This window comes from Aquila chrysaetos, chromosome 9, assembly GCF_900496995.4.
Source record: "Aquila chrysaetos chrysaetos chromosome 9, bAquChr1.4, whole genome shotgun sequence".
Taxonomy (NCBI): Eukaryota; Metazoa; Chordata; class Aves; order Accipitriformes; family Accipitridae; genus Aquila; species Aquila chrysaetos.
In genome coordinates this window covers 38,813,137-38,833,847 of record NC_044012.1, presented here as the reverse complement: position 1 = coordinate 38,833,847, position 20,711 = coordinate 38,813,137, and the positions used below count along the sequence as shown (strand labels likewise).

Here is a 20,711-nt window from a genome sequence, read left to right as displayed (position 1 = left end):
CAATTGGAAGGGGACTGGGAGATTAGCGTAACCAGTGCTTTGCCAGGTACGAGGAGCACAGCCCAGGTCAGTAGGCATGCTGGTATTTTAGTACTAGGTAGCAATCTCTCTACATCTGGATGACTTTTATCAGGTTCAGCATCAGCCTTTCATGCAGAATTAAATATTTGAACTACAGAAATGTTTTCTTACTGAATTTGAAAGATTTGCAGTGCATTTTCCCCTCCAACACACTTTGTTTCTTCTTATTCCATCCAGGCATTTGTGCTATACATATTATTGAAGTATGTCACTTCCCCTCCATGTGACCAGCTACATGTATTGAGAGAAAGTAAAACCAGGTAAGACCTGCTTTCAGTTACATCTGGGTGCAACTGAAGTTGATCAGCAATGAAGGTCAACACGCTGTTCTGATTTTCTGTCCACAAAAAAGCTACACAGTTCACTTACTGAAAGAAGTAAAAAATAGCCTAGTCCATACAGTTATTGGGCACAGAAACATTGTCACAGGTTGCCTGCCACAGTACTTACTGCTGGTTTACAACTAGCTTAAAAACAGAAACGCAAACCCAAGTGTTTAATTACAGACATGTCCATCCTAATCTAACTCTAACAGCATGAACTATGTAGGATGCTAAACCCTACTTCTTAAGCTAGGAGCCTTTCTGACAGACAGCCGTGACTGCTTGCTCTGCGCACAGCCTCGAACCTACTAAGCAAGAAGGGATTACACCAAGGAGGACAGGCTCCGGTTCCCCAGGCAGAACACTGCTTCGCAGGCCCATAAAAAAGGGTCCAGAGACTATTTGTGTCAACTCCCTAAACCACAAACCACAGCTAGCCCTCCCTCTGAAGCACTTGCATGCTGCTCCTTGCAAAGCTGGAGCAAGATATTTTGGCATCCAGATCACCGCCTTTGGGGGCCCACCCATCCCTTTTGGTCTCTTTCCATTCCTTATCGCAGACTTGCAGACCCTCTCCCTGGGCAGCAGCAGAAACTGGGGCATATTTGCCTCCATGTTTGGCACCCTTCTGTTTCAGCATCACCCTGTTCTTCTGACCCAGGGTGCAGCTTTACCCACCCTGCTGGATTCTGCGATACCAAGAGTGGGGTAATATGTAGAGAATCACATGTAAGAAATGTGAAACTGGCAACTCTGTCACTTGAAACAGAATGGGAATTCAGGATGCACTTGGTATTTCAGCTTTAAAATAAACAAGGCAAAACTGAACTGTAGCAAAGGAATGGCTTATGGGCAGCTCAGACTTGTCCTAGACTTTCAAGCCAGTCATTTCCCATAAATACTCATAATTTTAAACATAAGAAAAGGGGGAGAGGAGACAAAACAAACTGAGTCAACTGCTTACTGCCTTTCTGATTCAGAGTCCTCAGCAGATGTAACACAGAAAATTATTCTATGAAAAAGTTCCTTTTTATGTATCTGGGACAGCCCCCAAAATGTTTACCAGAGGGGAAGAAGAGGACAAGAACTAAACTGCGAACTTGTCCGCACCCTAGCAGGAATTCACCCATTTTTCACCTCCCACAGGTATCATTAGCATGCTACTGAGAGCAGGAAAAAAAAGCAGCTAAGATCAAACACAAGCTGGTAACAAAGCTCTTCCTCTTGTCATCCTGCGATGGGCCAGAATTTCTGGCTGCAGCTAGTCTTTTCCTGAAAGGCTGGGTTAGTTCAGAGTCCCTTTTAAAAGAAGTGCCACACTATGAACGTGCTACAGCTGCGACACAGAAAGTGCAGAAGGCAGGAAGTCTGACGTTCACACCAACCTCAGCCCCTTCACTCACACCTCTTTTCAAATAGCTTTAGCACATGGAGCCCACATTTTCACATTCTCAGAGCTAGCTTTATCTATCTCATTGCAAGTTTAAGAGATTTTTTTGAAATTGTACAAGTCCCTCTTTCCACATTCAAAGACTCATTCCACTGAGAGAAACTTTTAAATCGTTTTTATAAACTGTTCTCCTCTGATTTTTGCAATAAGTTGCTACACTCCCTTTTTAAATAATATATGTAATTTCTAAAAACTAAAATACAGATTGAAACACCATACCAACTGTTGTCACAGTCCAAAAATGTCCGGATTTTCAAACTTAAGTCCACCCCTGTGTAAAAGGGCCACACACATGTAGGTGTCAATCAGACTCGGTGGCAAAACAGAGGGACCCAGGCTGAGATTTCAGAATGGCACAGACTTTCCTGGACAGAAAGAAAGTGCCAGTCCTCACCCATCTGGAATAATTTCTGCATTTTTCAATGCAGACTTTTGGCATTTGACCTCAAGAAGCCAGGTGCTTGATTTCTGCATCTCCTGCTTTGCAGTGTTTGGTGATAGAAGCAGGAAGAGAGGAAAATAAAGAAAAATCTATTATTTACAAGGCTACACCATAATTATACCTAATACTACCATTGTGACTGTTTTTGCAGGCAACTCAAGAGGTCTGTTCTGTGCCCAGAAATTCTGTAGCTGATCCTGTGCATTTTTATTCCATTCTTTTAAAGAAACATTATCTCAATTCCCCTCCTCTCAGGACCAGGATTAAAATAAAATAACATTCAAAGTATTTGTGGGAAATGGCAAGCAAATGGGTAGTAAAGCCTGGAGATTGCTTCGCAGCAGAAAGCCACATGCAGAAATTACCTATGGCAAGTAACTAAGTGAGGACAACAAAACCCAGCATTGTCCAGCGTTTGGACACTCGGCAAAAGACTGATGATTGAGTGGAAGGAGCCAACCCCACATGATACTGCAAGGTCTCAAGTACTATTTTGAATCAGGTAAACTAATATCTCCTGTACCTGTTCCAAACCACATAGTAATACATGGCCTCTGTTTCTACAAAGTCTGCTGGCTGCCCTCTTCAAAGTAGCATCTATCTTGGAGAAGATCTTGTATTTTCTCTTGGTCTCTGAAAAAGTATCCCAAACAAGTGGCAGGGACACACTGTTTTGGAAGTCCTTGCATGTTTATCTTTACTGATAAGCCTGCAATCTTTGCTGCAAGCACATCAGTGTGTGTCTGCAGCAAAACCTTATTCCAGTCAATGCCTTCCTTGGAACAGGCTTCCTCAGAACGGGGCAATGCATTTAACCCTTTAGTGGCCAATCTGAAGAGGCTTCTTTTTCTGGCTCGAAGATGCATCATATTTTCATACATCTTTAAAAAACAAGCAAGTAAGCCAGCCCTGCTTTGAGACAGCAGCAGTGCAGATTATATACCTACACAGGGGAATTTACCCTAACAGGGTTCCATCTCCCCAAACAGCCCCTGGTTCTATGCTGATCAAAAGTATTGTCCATTTGAAATAAAGGGATGCAGCTATCTAAATTGCAGGTTGGACACATGAAAATTCATTAAAAAGACTTGTTGAAATTATTCTGTCTAATTGATTGGAGACTGTCAGCAGGAGCTATTTGGATTCCTAGAACTGGAGAATCAACCATAATTCCAAGACATCTGATCCTTTTCTAGGAGGTTGACTAAACCTGCTCATGCAGCATTGTTAATACCTGAATTCTGAGTTCACACACACACATGGATGCCAAGGGCAAATATCCAGAAAGTCACTAGGGATCTCCCAAAGCTGACATGCCAAGAGCTTGGACAGCCTGAAAATTACAAACAAGTGGCTTTTTTCTGACAGCAGGTTCCATTTATTTCCTCCCACTTGCTCCTTCCCCAATCTCCTTCCTACACCCCTGAGTCAACCTTCACCAGGCGAGTTTCAGTTAAGCATGTACTTTGCCAGAGGTGTTTTTAAATTATGTTTTTAAAAGTTTATTTATAGTACACACGCACAGTGCATGATGCTTTCAGGGCTTCTGGAGACTTCAGCATGTTAGGCATGACTTTGCCAGGTGGAAGGAACATGAATTCATCAACTGACCCTTAGAAAACCACCTCCCCTGTGTCTACCTGCCTCTGTACTCCAACTCAGAGTGGGAGCGAAAGAAAATAGTTTTTGCTCTCTTATCTCCTACCCATTATTCATAACATCCATGATCAAGGTACTGGAAATTCCAACTGAAAAATTTTAGAGGAAGCCAACTGATCCCCCCCCAGCTGATCTTTTGGCAAAAACGGCAGCCCATGAGACAATACAATGATTCTATGAATAATTTCCCATTAGAACAGTCCAATGAACAGAACTGGGTGAAACTTGCAGTCAAGGTCCTAAATGGGTATACTTGACCATGTGACCAGTTTCTCCTTTCATAAGAAAAGTGTAACATGACCACAAGATCATTTCCAAGCAGAAAAGCCCATATTTCCAGGAGCAAGTCTCTGAGCTCAAGTTCCGATCCTAAAAGATAGTTGTGCTAATGGTTTGGCTTTCCCATCTAAATGCAACACAAGTCAGGTTTTACTGCACAAACCTTTGCTATTGTAGGGAGATCCCAGATTCTGCTTCCTGCTCTGTATCTGGCCTGGGCAGTGAACGTTCACTGGACAGGCCTTTCAAATCAAAGGGTATGCTCATGGCTGGTTTTAGGATGAGTTTAACTTTCCCTGTTCTGAAGTGACGCAAGCTGCTGAAATATTGTTTCCTCAGCTGCGCAGCAAATAAAAGCAGAGCAAGTTACTCAGAGTAATGGTTCAGAAACCTCAATATTAGGAGGTGGCACAGAGGCGTTCTGAGAGGAGAAAAGGATGTGGTAGACAATTTGCTAATGCCCAGAAACTCTCTCTCTGAAAAAGCTAGCTGCACACAAGAATGCCTCAGGACAGGGCTGAGTCCATTGCTCTTTCCACAGGAGCAGCTTTTTCTAAATAGAAAGGTCTTCACACACACAGGACTTGGGAAACTTAATTCAGATTAACTAAAGTTGTGAACTTAAAGTGAATTAGCTAAACCATATTATATTATATCTCTGTACAGACACCCTCATTCAGTATTAAAAGAAACTTTAATTTGGTTTATCTCATTTTACTGAATTAAGAGCATTTTAATTCTAAGAATGCCCGTGCAGGGATTAGTGGGTTGAACAAAGGATGAAGTTACATGCTATGCTAGAGTTGAATGTGGCATAGGAAGTCTCCCTGCTTTCATGCTAAAGAACGTTCATTTCCCGCCCACTTAAAAATAAACTAACTGAAATTATAAAATCAATTGTTCTAATTATCCATGCCTACAAATCTCAGGCCGCATTAAAAAAACCCCTACCTCTGGCTCTGCATTTGCCGTTGTTTCAATCTACCAGAGCATATGTGTTGTTTAAAAATGAAAATATCAGAAGGAAAAAGGACATTGATATCATAAAAAATGAGAAAAGTCAACAGCACGTAAGAAACATGGCCTTACTTCACATACAGAAAAGACAGACACAAGATCCCAGCTACATCTGTGCAACAGTCTCTTTATGGACCTGGATCTAGATCTGGCCTCTACCATTTCCATGAGCTACTACTCTGACCACCTAACAGAGAGGATAGTTCTCAAGTTTTAGCAGTGAGATTGTTGTGCTGTTTGTAAGCAACTGGGTATGTTTCCAGCTTACCTAAGCAGTACAGACCTCTTACAGCTTCATCAAGGGCCATACAACGCCACAATTCAGCTAATTGCATGGACACAACATTTTTTCATCAAAAGGGCTCAGCAAAAATCATTTTGCAGAGGAGAAATGGCAAGTGAGGGTAAATTTCTAGCTGCCATTTAGGAAAAGAGACTTTGCCTCTCTGCTTCAGTTTACCTAGGACTGCTGGGAGAGCTTGAAGCACATCAGAACCATAGACTATAGAAGTCCACCTTCAGGGAGACTGACAACTACCTGAAGTGAGAGCAGTCTGATAACTGTGGTTACTAAATAGGCTGAACCCGAAAGATCTTCCCCCACAAAATACGTCCTACATTCCAAGCCACCCCTTTTTGAGTAGGAGAGGAAGGAAAAAAAGGATAAAGAATTTTTATTATAGATATTAAGTAAACAACACTCTGGCTCTCCAGTGCAATCTTCCACAAGGAAAACCAACTTCTCAAGCAAGTCAAGATTGTTAAACAGGAGACAGATGAAAGCATTGCCTCAGAATGCAAGGAAATCCCAGGCTGGCTGGTTGGGAAAGAATTAGCAATACATAATTAAAAAAGCACTCTCCCCTGCCTCGTCCCCAAGGTGAACACAGGTCCTGCATAATATTGACTTCTACATCAGCACCAGAGAATGAAGTTATCGCTTGAGGTCTTTCTCATTTCTAGCCAGGCCTCTCTCCCTCTTGCTTTCAGTTGCTGGAGGCTATTTCATACCAGTTACCAGCAATGTTCCTATGTGGCAGGTCACGCTGTTCATACGTGCAGCTTGTGATGAAAGATTTAGCCACTAGAGAACACCAGGAGGGAGGGAACTAGATAGTAGTTCTTATCTTGACTCGCAATAGAGGTTCAGTGGTCCCTCACTGGTGGCCTTGGTTGAGCTGCTGACAACAGGCAATCAAGAAAAGCCAGCAGACAATCAAAACTAGCAAACAAAATAAACAGGAAATGTGAATGACAGCTGCCTAGAGTGATTGCTGCTCTACAGGCAACGATATCAGCGACATACTATGGAGCAATATCACACCTTGCTATCCCTGTCCCTCCAATAGTTCAAGACTGGAGACCATTCAAACAGTGCGTGGCAGTGCAGCTGGCCCGAGGAGTTCCTTGGTCCCCAATTCAAGAGGCAGGGAGTCAGCAAGAATGGCTTAAGTGCAAGTATGTTGTACATGATAGAGAATACCCAGATACACAGAACACTCAAATAAAGGCTAGAAACTCTCTCACCTTAGGGCATAAGCCAACCACTAACTTCCTCTATGGGCAAGTTATTCCATAGTTGTTTGTTTTAGGAGTTATTGTACCCTTCCCTCAAGCATCTGGTGTTTGCCTCTCTTGGAGAAAGGATGCCAGACTAGACAGACAGATCATGGCTTCTTTCTGGTATGGCAATTACTGCATTCCACCCTGGAAGGGGGAGAACACACTGGGGAAAGTGAGGAATGTTAGATGGCAAGTTCCAATAAAGCACGACCCCGTTAAATAGCCTTCCCTCTCCACCTGGCCCTGCACAGTCATGCCAGCAGCACGCCAGGAGCACACAGCAGGACAACTTGGCCCTTTGCATTCTCAAAGAGTTCTGTGTTCCACTGCAGAATTTGGGAACAAAGCTGAGCGGGGCTTGGCTCTCACCCTGGAAGTCCTTATGCATGGCAGAAGCAGGATGTTCCCATGCAAGTAAATGTGTTACAAAATCAGGGGACAGAGCAGAATTGTGGTCTGCAGAATTGTGGTCTGCAGCCCAAGTTAATACAAAATGCAATATTTAAAAAAAAAAAAAATCTCACTAGACACAATGGTCCCTCAGCATCAGGCTAAATCAGTCATTGTCCTATAGGATCTGTGCCTCTAGAGCTAAAAAAAAGCAAAACACATCAAAATTTACCTACAATACCAATTCTCTGCAACCTTTGAGTAAGTCAACCCACTTCCAGCAGAATAGTAAGTACCTGTATCATCCTATGAACTAAGGTCTTGCAATAGCGTTTATACTTGAAATGGGCATTTGGCAAGGCCTCTTTCTTCCTTCTCTGGAGCCAGAAGGCTCCCAAGCTCTCCAAGACAACTGTAATCTGAGGAAACTTAGACCTGCCTTTCTACCTAAAAATTCTTCTCTCTGTTGACTTTGGCTCCGTGCCAGTTTAGCCTTCAATTCCAGGTCTCCCAGGCTGTGTGTCAGTAGAAATTGCTGGTAGATATCTGTCCAGATTAGCTGCCCAGACACTATCTCACTTGTGACCTGCTACATGGATACCCTTCTTGAAAGCAGCTGCTGCTGCTGCTGCTGCATTTATCCACTGGAGCCCTCATTTCCTTACTGCCCATCTGCTGCAAGGGAGGCAGAGCCACACAGACAAGACACAAATAACTGACAGGGAAGACCTTGCCACACCAAACAATAAAAGCCAGGAAATCCAAAGCCTACACCTACCTAGTGAATTTGTGCTGTTTTTTAAAAGCAGAAAAAGAATGTGGGTAAGCAAACAAAGACATAGTTGAATGTCTTATCTAAGTTTGGACAAGCGGTATCTAAATAATGCTATTTTAACTTATTACTGTAACAAATATGAGAATTGATTTAATAACGTAATGTTGTTTTTGGACACTAGAGGTCTGCATCAATGGACCAAGACACTAATTATATTATCTTATCAAATCAGTGTATAATAATAGAACTTCTCTATGCATTGATGGAACTAGGCTTAGCTCTGCATCAGAAAATAATCCCTGAAAGACAGAGAATGAGATAGTATTTAGCAGGAACTCCTTGTGACTGGGTGCATAGTTGTCATTTTCTTTCCTTTTCAAAATATTATTAAGTATTATCTTTAAGGTATCGCATGACAAGAAATTTCCTCTGATAATCTTTTATTGCTTGTTATTTAACCTCCCTCTATCTTTCTGAGAGATAGTCAATATAATTCTCCAAAAGATTTAAGTAAAAGGGAAAGAACTACTGGTGCATATGCAGATCCATTCATTGTAAGCCTACAATAAAGCTTTTTCCATCAAGGTACAAGCAAAATGACTTGCTGACATTAACTGGCAAGTACTTTGCATTCATATGGTATCTTTCATCTACAGACTTCAAAGCATCTGACAGGAGGCAGGCAGGCGTTGTTTCTTCATCCGTCCAAGGAAGAAGCTGAAGCACAAAGTGGCAAGGTCTCCCAGAGAAGGTAAAACCATTAGCAGAAGTCTAAATTAACTGATTCCCAGTCCTTAAAAATGAACTACTTTGCTCCCAGTACAAATTACACGTGCACCGGAGAGCAGAACCACCACTCACACACGCCCCTCTGAGAATTGCTAGGGATTCTTTAAGAATTTAAATTTCATTCATGAGAAACTAAACAAACATGGAACACAAGAATACTCTTCTACACACAGGGAAATGATGGAGATCTGAAACCAATCCAAATCTTAAGTTCCGTAGTGCTCCGAGGAGGAGCGCTCCTTGAGTGAATTTGCAGAAGCACAGGTCTTCATTCATGAGGAGAGGAAGGGAAATCCTGCTACATAGTCTAGCATGTGTTTAAATAAACCTGTTCAGATGAAGATCTCTTCTCTCCAGAGAAAAACTAGGACTGTAGGAAAGGTTATGGAAATAATTTTTAAAATGCCATCTTAAAGAGAGTAAGCCTTGTTTTAGCTCTTCACCTTATTCTTATAACTGAAGAAATGCTGACTGCCTAGAGCACTCAAATGGTCAGCAGAAACTCCTTTTAAACATAAACTGGGAAAAAAAAATCCCCACACAGTGCTATTTTAAAAGAAGTGTATGGATTCCTGGAAGTTTGAAAACAACAAACAAAAAGTGATGCTGAGGCAATCTCTGGAGCAAGCAGTCTTTTAGCATTGGTCAAAGAGCCTGCAATAGAAATATTTAAAAATGCACTCTCTAGTTATGAGATCTCTCATGGCCTGTGGAGGTGGATAATATTAGAGGCCACTAAATCCTAAAGTTTATTTTTCTTAAAGTTTTCACTTCAAATAAAGCTTTGTTTTAAAATGTATGGGGCCAACTGTTAGAGCATTGAGGTCCTGGTTATTAGCCAGCTAGAGCCCATGAATTATGTTTAGTGAGAAGTTTATTGGCTCAGTAAACACCATTCCAGTTCCCCTCACCCCTGAACTGTGGAAGTCAAACCAAGAGATATTCAATGCCATGTTACCGCTCGCACCAGAGCAACCATTATCTGATTACAGGCATTTTATTTTTTGTAAGGAATTTGCTATTGCATCATTTAATACACGGAAGTCTTTAAATTTACCAAGGCAACACACAAAGAGTAAGTAACTGTTTGGTCCTGTTTACCATCTTCTGGAGCAGGAATATTTGTTTCCATCTCGTAGCTTTCCGAGTCCAAGCACTACAGAAATGCAATCCCTCGAACTCTTAGCAAGGCAGGAGGCTGGCAAGGAATTTAAAACACTAGCAAGATTAGAATGGGCAACAACAGGAGCTTTCTGATAAAACCATCCTATGGAGCCAGGGCAGAGGACAGGGCAGCAGGAAGTTGCATTTGTTTCCTCTTACCGCCACTTTGTCTCAAGGAGGCTCATAAAAAACAGGGTCCATTCTATGTTCTGAGAGTAGGTGGCCAGAGGTCAGACTTAGTTTGGTAGGACTTAGATGTTGCTCTTTTGAAGTTACACAGTCAAGAACAACTTACACCATCATGGCTTAATGGGAGAGCTGGCTACAGCTCACAGTCCGGGTAGGATGCACATGCATGCCCAAAATGGAGCTAGGGCAGACTGATGTGGCATTAGCGCTGCCTAGCCTCACACCCATTTGTGCACAGCACCAGGAACCCAGAGACTGAAACAAAAGCTGGGCATCTCCAGAACTAGCAAGACTGAGATGTAGCTGTGCAAATCCAGAAGCAACTTCTACTTGTGTGGCTGGCTTTGTCCTGGGCACAAAGCTGTTTTATCTGGTTACCTTTCACTGCCATGAGCTAAAGCCTCACACGCAGAGCGTAAGCAATGATCAGTCAGTGTGCAGTAACTTGTTTGCGTGCTTGTTGTTCCAGTTCTCTGGAATAGCTAAAATACACCAGAAGACTGTACAGGGACTGTGTCAGTCCTTGAGGCAAGGAAAGTTAATTTAGTTGGAAGAGTAAGGATGCAAAAAAGTGTGCTATAATAATAGTAGTCTGTTCTGGTAGCGAAGTAAACTGGAACTGAAGGAATTTAGGTTCTCCTCCTAGTTCTCTCCATCTGTCACACCACCTCGGCTGACTAATGCATCTCTTTGTGTCTCCGCTTCCTTTCTCACCTTTTGCCTATACTGTCCGTTTAGACTGTGACATTCTTCCGGGAAGAGCCTGTGCTTGTACAGCACCCAGTGAGAGCCTTAGGGGTCTGCAGTCACTAAGCCAAACGATGCTTTTATAAAAAGACTTTGCTATAGACCAATCTACATAACACCAACTACGAAATCTCTTAGTCTCATGTAAATGCTTTTTTCTGATGTCCTAAGAATCACGATGCCAGAATCTGTCCATATGACAGAAGAACCTTGGCAATACAGATCCTTAATGTCCAACCTATCCCACAAGGACATGCCAAGGCCATATCATCACACCCATAATGAAGCACCTCTAGGGAGCAGGCACAGTTAAAATCTTTCCACCCCAGTAGTGGTGAAAGACAAGATACCCTTCTCTTTAAACTTAACTCTCTCCCTTCCAAAGAATGCCTGGAATTTCTACTATTTCCCAGCAGAGACTGGAAGGCAAAGACTTGGCATGGGGCAAGACAGATAAGAGCAGTTGCCTTCTCTAGTTTTTGTTAACTCTGCATAATTGCTTAGGGCATGTGATGGTTAGAGAGAGACACATACACATCTGTCAGAGACAGACTACAAATCACTAGTGTAATTCCAAGCAAACAAAATCTAGTTTACAATGTGGCTGTGGTATATAAAACACCTCTGTAAAACTACAGTATAATTCAACTGCTGCAGGTTTAATTTACAAAGTAATGATATAGTTTTCCTTCTCAAAGACTGCCATTTAGGATCACTAAGATGTTGAATAAAGTCTTTGCTGTCTTCTGGGACACATGCTGAAGGTTGATTGTTCTTGGAAGCTTCTCTAAGCAAGCCACATTTAAATACCATGTTTTGCAAAAGGGCCCATATTGTCTTGCATCTGAATTCAAGTTCCTTTACCAGTTTAATATCTGGGTCAGAGCGATTTGCTTACATTTGGAGTCCTTTTCCAAAATTAATGGTATGTGGGATTTAGAGTTGTAGATATAAGACAACCGGATAAACTGCTATTATCTGCTCTGCATCATGCACGTACCATCTACAGTTTTCCTGCTAAGCTTTGTTCGCATGTACAACCCACTTCTTCAGCAGTTGCACATTCAGCATACTAATGATATTATTCTTGGCCATCCTGTTAAACTCACAGTATAAGTTAAATGCACAGTAGGGGGCCCTGCTGGATTCTCAACAGTTTTTAGATGGCTACAGATTATAGCTGGCCAAGGGTGGAAGTTTTGATAAGCAGTCATGAAGTTGAGAGCTTTCTATTAAAATAGGATGTTGGCTAGTGCTGACTCTATCTCTGTCACTTCTCTGGTGATAACTAGGTTACCCAAATGTACTATGCTTAGGGCTACAGCAGACCACCACTTGAAGCTCCAGTTAGTACTACATACAGCTGCCAAATTGCTTAGCTAAATTTCACACAGGGATCACACAGAACAACTGTGGTGGTTGATGTCCTGTTTGTTTCACATTGCCATTCAGGGACGTACTTTTGGATTACTAATACCTTGTATGACTTGGGTGCTGACTGTTTCAGAGATTATTTATTTCATTGTATCCTGACAGGCAGTTGTTAGCTGAATCCTAAGCCTTCAGCACGCATGTTTAAGTCTCTCTGATCCGGAAATTTGGGTGGCATAGTATCTGCTCCAGAGTCCCACCCAGAGCTAGGATCCTGCCCAAATTTATTTTGGTGCTTCTTGAAAGGAGAAAGACAGAAAGGAAGGAAATAAGAAAGAAACCCAAAACCACAACACAAATTTGCAAGTTAAACTTACTGACAGAACTGACCTGCAAAGTGCAAAACAATAACAGAGAATTATTATATTCACTCTTTCTCATAGTATTCCTCCAGGTACAGAATACCATATTTTTTTAATACAAGCCACTCTGGAGTGACAATCAATGAAAGACATTAAGTACAATAAAAATATTAGTTTTAGAATAAAAATGCGGTTCCTACCTATGGGCTTGTACAGGAAAACTCAGCAGAGTCTTATGCTTCTTGTAGGTAAATTCTGAATTTTCATCCCCTTGTTCACAAGCCAGGCAGAATAAAAATATCCACCTACACTAAACCAAAGGGAGCCACTCGTAACCCAGACACAACCACAACAGACATTCTCAACAGTCCTTGGCTTAATAGAACACTGCTTTGTGGTTATACCCACCACTAGGATTTCATCTTGCAAGTTCTAGCACGTTTAATTTATTCCAGGTCATACATCAAATATAATATTAAAATTTAAGATGGCATTTGAGATTGAGACTTTCTTTTGCAGTGCGAGTAGAAAGAGCACAGTTGGGACTGTGGGTGCATAAGCATATTAATACATAAACACAAACTTGTAGCCATCACTCAAGAAAAACAATTGGTCTTTAAGAGGGGAAAAAAGTTGTAAAAAGAATCAATTCCATTAAATAGCTCTATAAATCAATTCCACCAAAAATCAATGGGAAACTACATCCACAAGGTGCCAAGTAACTCCCACACATCAGGTGCAACTGTCCGTGACGGTGGCCATGCGGCAGCTCTGCCTGCTGAGGATTCAGACAGCCAGGGGCAAGAACCCCTGCATTGCCCACGCTGCCCTCCAGCTCCCTCCTAGAGCGCATTCTGCCCTGCTCGCTCAGGGTGAGCTGCATGCTGAGGCCTCTGGGGAAAGCAACAACATCACTCACGTCCAAGGCTCGCATATCTGTATGATGGAGCCAAAACAGGAGCAGACTCATGCTGCTCCTCACACAGGCCGTGCAGACCCTTGCCACCAGACACAGAGGTGGGCAGTTCCTCTTAGAAGACAGCAGAGGAAAACTCATGTTACTTGTTAAAGCCAGGCATCCCACAGGCGTAGGTCTGAAATGAAGCATGACTTTGGGATTTTTCAGCAGGCTTTGTGCCACATCAGGTGTCCCCAAAGGGGAGCTGACTTTTGCACAGACACAGGGAAGGTGGTAGAAGAACATTCGGGATGTGGGGAGCAACAGCCACCAGCATGCAGTAAGTCACATACTGGTTAAACAAATGACTTGTTTAAGCACAAGTTCATGAGTTCCACATTGTGTCAGTCTTGACTGTTCAGTGACTCCCCAGTGACTGTGCCAGGCCACTGTCCTCTCACTTTCAAAGTGCAGCTCAGTTGCATTTTCACATTTATAAGCTGTGGATGCCCCTTCAACAACTGGAGAAACCCTTAGGGCTTTCATTTTGTGCTGGCAGCTCTCAGATGACTTTAGAAACAACCCCCCTGGGGCTTTTGTTCTGTGTGGCAGAGCAGAGGGCATGGAAGATTCTGGCTTTGTTAAAACCTGCAGAAAAATTCATGTCCTGTGTCTTCCCCTTCATGTGCTCCACTTGTGCTGTCATGTCTCTGGGCCTATTATAGACACACACTATTTAAGAAATTCAGACATAGCATTTTTGCAATGGAAAAACTTGATGAGTTGGCCTCTGCTATTCAGCACTAAGTACCAAAACCCCTTTTTTCCTGTTGTAACTGAACACCAAGTGTAACTGAGTTCAGTTATTCCACACAGGAACACTCGTGTCTGGTATTATTCACATATATTTAAATTAGAGAAAGACTGCATATGTATGTGTATAATAAATAATGATCAATCTAATGAGAAAGCTCAAGACTGTCCCTGGCAGGGAATGAGAATATCTACTGCTTGTCTCCAAGGCTCTGTGACCCAGCTGCAGGAGAGATCTGACCTGCAAATTGCATCTTAGCTGTTGGGCCTGATCTTAGCAATGAGCACCCTCAACCTACTGATTTCCGTAGGATTTGAGAGCATTTGGTATCAAAGCTTCCATCAGTCACAAGTTTCCTCTAGACATCAGGGCATGCAGTTCTGGAAAGCAAGACTTTGGCACAGGCTGGAGGTTTGAGGTCAAGAACAAGTGGGAATTGTACAGCTAGACACTTCAGTCTAACCACTGGTATCTAGTAAGACAAAGCAACAACACATTCAAGTTTGTCTTTTTTGGAATATTCCTTAGAACTTTATCATATGACTCTTCTGCTCCAGAAGAATTAGTCAAACATTAAAACGTATACTAAGGGAAGTGGAAGGACATCATCAGTAGAACAGCCAGAAGATTTTTCTGCAAGTCACAGTAGATGTTTCTCATTTTCCCTGTCCGTAAAAGCATCTGCAATGATACTTTCTTATTTACTGGGATATCAGTTTCATACAAGTCAGGAAAAAAAAGATTTGTGCCAAGTGGCCTTCAAGTATTATAATAGGAAGGATGTTTGCAGAGTTTTGAAACACAGATCTTATTCTAAAGAGAGTCTTCATACACAAACAGATGCTACACCAACACTTGCATGGATGTAACCCTAGACTATTCAGTCACTCTCTGAAGTTCTGGAGTGGCTTACAGTGAAGAAAATACTGTTATATTTACAAAGGACAGCCCAAAAAATGGTGCGAAGTATGTGTGGAAAGAGACAGAGAAAACAGATAGGAATAGGCACAGCCCAGAGAATGAAGAGATTACAGTGATATGGCAAATATGTAGAAATGGTTGGAAAAAGCAAGTATGTGCACAACTGAGGATTCTGGAGGAAGCAAAGAATCCAACAGGTTAGACAACCAAAGCATAAATTGAAATAAGCAGACACTATGGACTAAAAGTTGAAGCCAGCACAGGGATCTGAAGTGTCACGTTGCATTTAATGACTGTCATGGTTAAAATCATACACCAAATTGCATAATAGACGAATGAGATGAATTGAAAGATTAGTCTATGGAAATAGACTCAGAGAGAGGATTGTAAGGAATTTTTTTTTTTAAATCCTGCTCCTAAACTCTTCTGTACTCAAGGATAAAAATCTTAAATCCCATTTCCTGCTACTATAGGGCTAAAAAGTTAACACCATATTTCATAGCGGTTAACATTAAACAGGATTACTGTGCTGACTTGTTCTTAAAGAGCAAATACATTCTAAAAACTAGATTGGAAAGGAGGTAGATTTCTTTCTGCCAAATCCTCTGAGATGAAGCAGGAAGGAGAAAACATTTTTCTCTAAGACTTCTGGGGATGAACGGAACTGAAAAGTCTGTTGCCCTCAGTAGAATGGATGTACTCTTCCAGTTGGACTTTTTTTGTTCAGTCATTCACTGTAGAGACTCACTTCATACGAATAATCGTGCTTTTCTTTCCTACTCAAGATGAAGTGCTTACGCTCTTTTCAATGAAAGCAAAAGAAATGCTTTGTTTATCCCTTAAACATTAAGTTTTTAAAATAAGTCAGAAAGGTCTTATGAAGAAGATCCGATGACCCATAACTTTTTAATGCCAGCCAACGAACTGCCTCCTAAGAAAAAGAAAGATTCAAACCCCTACCCAAGCAGGCATCCCAGCCAGAGCCTTCTCTGACACGGTAGTACCACAGTCCATCTGGGACTTCACTTTGTCAAAGCCTTTTACGCAGAGAGTACCTAGGCAGCGAGCGTGTGACACACATCCAGCAAGACTCGTAATATCTTGCCTGTTTTCTCTTGAGCCTCTGAACTGTGACCTCAGAGCAAATTAATCTGAGAAGAAAATACATTAATCAGGCATTCACTCAGCCAGGCTCAGGATTTTTAAACCAGGGATCTGAATCAGCTCTATCACCTCCCACTTCTTTCCTGATACAATTAGTCAGCATCTGCCCCGGCAGCCAAGCCGCTGCCTCTCAGAGGGGGGGGAACAAGCAGCTGCAACTCCCTTGCCCACTGCCTACTTCCTAACAGGCTGCAGAAAAGCAGAGAATAGCTTACTGAACTCTGCCTGGTGAAGGTTAGCATCCCTTCCCTACGCTCAGGGGAACGAGAGGAGCTGAGAACAGCTACCACTTACAGCCTCTTTGATTCCCTGCTCCAGCCCAAGTGCAGGTTCAGACGCGTTCCAGCCACACCTCTCCCCACCTTGGGCCAAGGCCATGCCAGCTCCACACACCTGTTGGAGGCTTCCCCACATTTTAAGGGAATCCCCAGAAGGGGATTTGCAGGTGCTCCGCTCCCTTCAAAGGGTTCAGGCAACAAATCAGCCTGGGAAATTGGACCCATAGTATTCGATGTGGCCCTCTGACCTTTTCCGAAATGTTCTCAGCCCACCAGGCTGGCAGGACTGAACTTTATAGCTAAGCGTTTTGAAAGAAGCATGTGCTTTTAAAATCCAGTTGAATTTTTGCTAGGGAAACTTTACAAAGGCATCACTAGTGTATCCACAGTTTTGCAATTCTAGGTTACAGGTGATTACAGCAAATAAACAGGCATGCAAGTCAGGGTCGGAAGCGGGCTTTTACTTAAAGCCCGCCTCACCAGGCACTTGAAAAATAAATAAACCCCCCCAAGCAGTTCTGTTTTACCCAACAGCTAGAAGGCTCCAGCCCCACTCCTCAGGCTGGATTGTGCAAGCTCTTACTCCGGCAGTCACACTGAGTTCAAGCAAAGTGCCTGAGTAAGCATTTGCAGAATCTGACCCCCCCAGTCAGTTATCTATACTGCACCTATTTGTGCCTTGCATTGCAAGCTCTTTAGCCAGGGACATGGTCTGGAAGTATATTGTCAGCTGCAGTGTGCTTTATCTCCATTTATGGCATTAAATCTAATTTTTGGTGCCAAGTGCAGCATTACCCTTACAATGACATCTATTAGAGACAGTTTCCCCTGAAGACTGTGATCTGACCAACAACCAGTTTGCACTGTTCATTTTTTTATTTTATTGCAAAACCACCACGTTCATACTATGTCTCCGCTACTTTAATTTCAAGCATTTGGTTAAAAAATAGTAAGATAGGCACTGAATTGTGGAAATCCCACACCCTGGCATTACACTGACTTCACTCGAGATGCTGCTATCCTTTCTTCCCTAAAGATTTAAAAAACTGGGAACCGAAAACAAAATGAAAGCAACAAACTCGACTGATTAGTCTCCAGTAATGTGTAAGTTTAGGAGAGGCAGACTTGCTTTCCCCGTGCCAGTGCAAGCATTCCTGATGGGCACCCAGCCCCTTCTCCCCTCCCAAGCAAGGCACAGAAGAGGGAGGGGTGGGACAGCAGCATGGCACAGCATGGAGCAGATCTTATGGAAAAAAAATCTGCAAGTTCCCCTGAAATGCTGCATCCTGCATGCCACAAAGGACAGCTGCTACCTTCTCACTTACAAAAACGTGACCCCAGCCAGTCAATCTACAGAGCTAACGCTGTCAGATACCCTCCCACTCACCACTTTTGATGGTCAAAGCCATTGTAATGAAGCAGCTTCCCCTCCACCTCAAAAGGGGATGTGCTTTGTTTGCTTTTGCTCCAAGAAGGCTTAGGGGGTGTGCTTTGGGGTTGGGGGTTTTTTTTGCTTTTTGGTGAGGGTACAATCCAAGCTGTTTTAGACAGACACAGAGGTAGCATGGGTCCATGTGCAACCACGGAGGAAGCGAGCACGAATAGGCAAATATTCTGAATAATGGCAGAGTAGATGCACATGGAAACTTGCTTGGACTCACCTGGACTCCTTTCCCCCTTTCTTGTCCAACCAGTTCAAGGATGGGGGACATCCCAAGCCTCTGGCGTATGGTATTAGATGCTCTGGGTATTAAGTAGAAAACTACTGATAAGTCTTTTGAAACGGTACTGCTGGTGTCATGTAGCCCAGGTCTCATTTCATATGAACTCTCAAAATTTGGAAGGGAGAGGGAAATTTTGTTTATTTATTACAAGTGAAAGAGAGAAACTGGGGTGCTTAATCAGTCATTTGCGTCTACTGGGAGTGGAAGCTGGTTTGTCTGGCTATGGCCATGGCTTCTGTTCTGTTATGGAAGAATCCTTGTGCGGCTTTCAGAAAGTCATATAAACATCTCGAAAAATGTTACATGAAGATGCCAGAGACACAGCTGTAAGTCACAGATTACTAATTATGAAAGCATTTTGAGATCCTTGGGTGGAAAGGATCTCTTTGCTGGATAGGCAGATATTCTAATTCCATATTCCAGTGGTCACTGTTCCAGCAGGACCCTTAAAATATATTTTCCTTTCATGACTGTCCTCTGTTGCTAGTTACACCTCCATGCAGCTTTTAAATAACAGCATGATTTCCAGTACTACAGCACTATCAAATGTACTAGTTTTCTCTGCATTTGGTTCCACTTGCAAGGCACTGAATTATTAGTACAGCATTCAGCTTGAAATCCTCTTGCACAATTAACAGGGTGAAATATTAGACAATAGTGGCTACTACTGTTATTTACTGTTCATTAAATGCTAATGGAAATTCAGCCCATCTTCAAAACATCATGCCCTTACGCAGGTAGAGATAGAGAGGTACAGACAGATTAAATGATTTTTCCAGAATCAAACAACAGATCAGTGGCAAACAAATTCTCATACTCAAGTCTTTGTTTTAGCCACCAAAATAGAGATTGTCAGAATGAAGATAATGGCTTATAGTCCTCTCTCCGCACTCAGGTCATTTTTTTCATCACTCAGGAGCTAAGGAATATCACTATGGCAATTAAACCCATCACTTATAAGTAGCAACCAGAAACTGGGAGACCCAGCACAACTGGGATAAGCCAGCTGACTACAACTACTAAAAAGAGGTCCACACTTGGGGAAGTACTCAAGACATTCCTTCTCCAGACACACCACCCATAATAACAGGCCAACAGTCTCAAACACCTCTGCATCTGGGATGGATATGCAGAACCGCATACATTAAAATACTTTTCTTGGAGTTCGCTTAAGAATGCTGCCAGCTTGTAAACAGCAGAGTCAGTTTTGCTGCCAACACAATTTTTACCTAGAGCAAACGGAAGTGCTTTTCCAAGAATTTCCAAGACTGTTGCGTCACACGGTGCACTGGCACTGCACCATGCAACCCAGGGAGGAAAGACAAAAAAGTACAAGCTGCTGCTCCGCGCATCCTGAAGGGGATCATTTAGAGGCATTTATTTATTCCCAGGAAGAGACTGGCAGTGCAAAACAGACCTTCCAAAAAACCCCAGTGTTCACTGCGGGGGAATATAGTCTTGTTAATATTTTCAGTGCTGCACCAAAAAGTGAATAATTTTTATAGCTGGCATGTTTCAATTTTCATTACAATTTTGAAAGCCTTGTTTGATAAACTACAGTGGAGACTAAGAAATGTAGCATTTCTGAAGGACTGGAGGGCAAACGTCTCTATTCTTCCTCCCCCGCCATGGGTTTTGCATAATGCTAAAGCGTTAGTCCTTTGGCAACTTTACCATTTTGAAGCTTTATTAGAATTATGTGTATGATGACAGCAGTTACAGGCCCTTGCTAAGGTCAGGGTCCCGTTGTGCAAACTTTTAAATATGATGAGCATTTATAAGATAAATATATGAGACAAACCAAGGACATTGTATTCTCCATACTTTAAAGATGAAGAAAACTTAAGTTGCTTAACTTCCTTCATGACCATAGCATGGAAAATTTAAATCAGTGATAGAAACTGAACCCAGAGATCCCTAGACCACAAGCTCACCCAGAAGAATTAAATGCGTGCATACATTCAACCACTGCACCAATTTATAACACTAAGTACTTATAACTAAGTTTTCTGGGTAAAATTTTTTGAGTCGTAAATTACATTACTTTTAAAACACTCTCAGCCAAACATCAGTCTGCTGACATCTGAAGAATTACAAGACAACTTTCAGTCTCATGCCAAAATTCCTTTTATTGAGTATTTTGGTACTACGGTTCTGGCTATGTACACTTCATAGATGTGCACGCACATTTATATTTTTTAGCAGATTCCCCGCCATCTACAACTTTGGTAGATATTTTTCCTGCCTAGAAGGACATCCACATTTTTCTTTGAAGACTGGGCATAATCATGTCACTAATATCACGTTATCA

The 20,711-nt window shown here is 42.3% G+C and overlaps 1 long non-coding RNA gene across 1 annotated transcript in view; it reads left to right on the top strand.

Moving 5' to 3' along the window:
• LOC115345850 overlaps window positions 1-20,711 on the top strand; it is a 188,342-nt gene that overhangs the window by 121,165 nt on the left and 46,466 nt on the right. Inside the window, exons 4-5 of the long non-coding RNA XR_003924948.2 lie at window positions 259-341; window positions 8,636-8,730. This is a non-coding gene — a long non-coding RNA (uncharacterized LOC115345850). The remainder of the gene's footprint in view (window positions 1-258; window positions 342-8,635; window positions 8,731-20,711) is intronic.